The sequence below is a fragment of the Chiloscyllium punctatum genome, unplaced genomic scaffold (assembly GCF_047496795.1).
Source record: "Chiloscyllium punctatum isolate Juve2018m unplaced genomic scaffold, sChiPun1.3 scaffold_554, whole genome shotgun sequence".
In the NCBI taxonomy this organism is placed as follows: domain Eukaryota; kingdom Metazoa; phylum Chordata; class Chondrichthyes; order Orectolobiformes; family Hemiscylliidae; genus Chiloscyllium; species Chiloscyllium punctatum.
In genome coordinates, this window is record NW_027310288.1 from 72501 (window position 1) to 75000 (window position 2500).

General features: G+C 65.8%; 1 non-coding gene across 1 annotated transcript; it reads right to left on the bottom strand.

The window, feature by feature from the left end:
* Window positions 1-1020: 1020 nt before the first annotated feature.
* LOC140473221 (5.8S ribosomal RNA) lies at window positions 1021-1174 on the bottom strand. Its single transcript, XR_011958178.1, has one exon. It is a non-coding gene; the product is annotated as a 5.8S ribosomal RNA (ribosomal RNA).
* Window positions 1175-2500: the final 1326 nt, after the last annotated feature.

The following is a 2500-nucleotide window of genomic DNA, read 5'->3' on the forward strand; positions in this document are numbered from 1 at the left end:
ATCGCCAGCCGCGGAACGGCACGGCCTTCAGTGGGGCCGGCGGGCGACGCCGCTCCTGAACCCAGCGGCCCCGAGCCGGACGAGTTGAGGAAGGCACGCCGACGGTGACAGGGTACGGAAGACACAGCGGTGGCCTTCTGGCGACTTGGCCCCCGACAGCCCGACGTTCCGCCGTCCTCCCGATGGCCAGGAGGACCGTGCGGGGGTCGGCCGACGGCGTGGTAGGTGTGCCTGCACGGTGACGGAGCACACACCACGCCCGCCAACCCCTCCGTACCTCCCGAGACCGGTGGCAGGACGGAGCGGAAAACGTGCGGACTGAACGGGAGAGCCAAGAGCCAGCGATCCACGCGCGTGCGACCGTCCAAGTCACAGCGTTCGACGAAAACCTCCTCCCTCGGCCAGGCACTCGGCGCCAGCAGGGGAGACAGGATCAGACGCCCCGCCGGCCACTTAAGGCCGAGGACGAACCACGAGACGGGCGGCTGCAGCAGCGGGCGGCCTGCAGCTCCCAGCACTCTCAATCGATCAACCATCGAGTCGGGTCAGCGTGTCAAACCGGCGAGCTCCACGGTCAGGCCGGCGGCGCACCAGCACCGGACCTCCGCGGCTCCCTTCACTCTTTCCACTGCCAGCCAACCGAGAGACGGACCCAATGCGGACGTGCAGAGCTTAGGCAGACCCCCCACTGGAGGCTCAACACTTCGTGGCAGCTCCGTGTCCCAGAGACCAGGAGGGTTGGCACACACACACAGTGTGAACCACCGACAGCCATTCTGGGACCGGTGACAGCCGTGCTGGCCCCACTGCCACGACACAGACGGACGCCAGGCCGCGCTCCCCGGCGGGGGGGATGGCGTCGAGCCTGACGAACGGAATGTGCAGGGTGGGGGGGAAAGGCCAAGCGCTCCGACGCCGGAGGGCTCCGGAGTCTGAACTTAGGGGGACAAAGAGGACGGGTCCTCTGCGACACCCCAGCCGCGCTCTCGCCAGCCAAGGCGAGTGCGATTGATTGCCAAACGACCCTCAGACAGGCGTGGCCCCGGGAAGAACCCGGGGCCGCAAAGTGCGTTCAAAGTGTCGATGATCAATGTGTCCTGCAATTCACATTAATTCTCGCAGCTAGCTGCGTTCGTCATCGACGCACGAGCCGAGTGATCCACCGTCAAGAGTTGTCTGAGTTTGTTTTAGGTCTCTCCCTCGCCAGAGGAAAGCGACCCGGACCGCACATACGCTCCCCACCTTGAGCTACAGCCACCTGCACGCCGGCGTGCGGGCGGAGCAGGGTGGCGTGAAGCGATGGGGAGCACCATCCTGGTGCGGCCCGCAGAAACATACGTCTATTGGGGGGAGGAGGACAGGGCGCCCAAGAGGCGATGCGTGCCCCCAACGCACCGCAGCGACGGAGGCAGGATCACCGCCACCATGTCGCCCGCCTAGTATCACGAGGCGTGCAGCAGCTTTGCCCTAGGAAAAGCAGAGGCGGGAACGGGCACCGGCCATCGGTTCGGCAGCGTCACTGACGCGTGCACGTGGCGGCGTGTCGGCGAGCGGACTTCCTGCGAGGAGGCGGGGGCGGCACTCGCCCGAGCAGACGCCCGCCCGGCCCAGCCACCGCCGAGGTGGACTGGGAGTCGCGGCAACGGCTCGTCATACTCGTTCCCACACTCACAGCGCAGCTTGCCCGCAAGCCACCGACCACCGATCGACGCCAGGCGCCCCGACCGAGAGCGGGATCGCTCGTTCGCCCTGCTGGCAGTTCGCTGGGGATCACTACTGCACGGAGCTCGGAGACCGACGGGCGGCAACTCGAGAGTCTTTAAACCACCACCCCCATCCCGCAAGTGCAAAGAGGCTGTATACGCACAGACGGGTGAGGGGAATAGGTACCCCGTCGGGTTTGAAGGGAGCGTGACTAGATAGCAACGGTGTAAACCCAGCCGATTTGGGAGCGAAAGACCGGCGCCTGCATCACCGGCTTCGTTTCCCGTGGCTGGAGAGTACACCGAAACCCTCCGTCTGTCGCGAGCTCCCGACGACGCGGTGCCGCCAAGCAGCAGGGCCGGACCTGGTGTGGCTCCCCTCGTCGATCACAGACCGGTCGGCACTACTGACGAGACGGTGGAACGGGCTTCGCCCCTTGTGACGAAGGGTGATGCGAACCCGCCCGCCCGCGTGCGTTCGGGGTGGACTCGGCAAACGGAGATTTGAAATCGGAAAGTGTCCTCCTGCCCCGCGCAGGTAGGCGCCCAACAGTTGTGGGGGGTTTGGCGGTGACCACGGCTGCAGGGCCTGCTACCCCGACGAGCTCTCCTGCTGGCCCCGAAACCACCCTCGCGAGACAAGTTGAAACGGAAACGGGCGTACCCCCAAGCCGACGATCCTTTCTTATTTGTTACTTTTTTTTTTCACTTGCTCGAGTTGTGGGGATTTGGCGGTGACCACGGCTGCAGGGCCTGCTACCCCGACGAGCTCTCCTGCTGGCCCCGAAACCACCCTC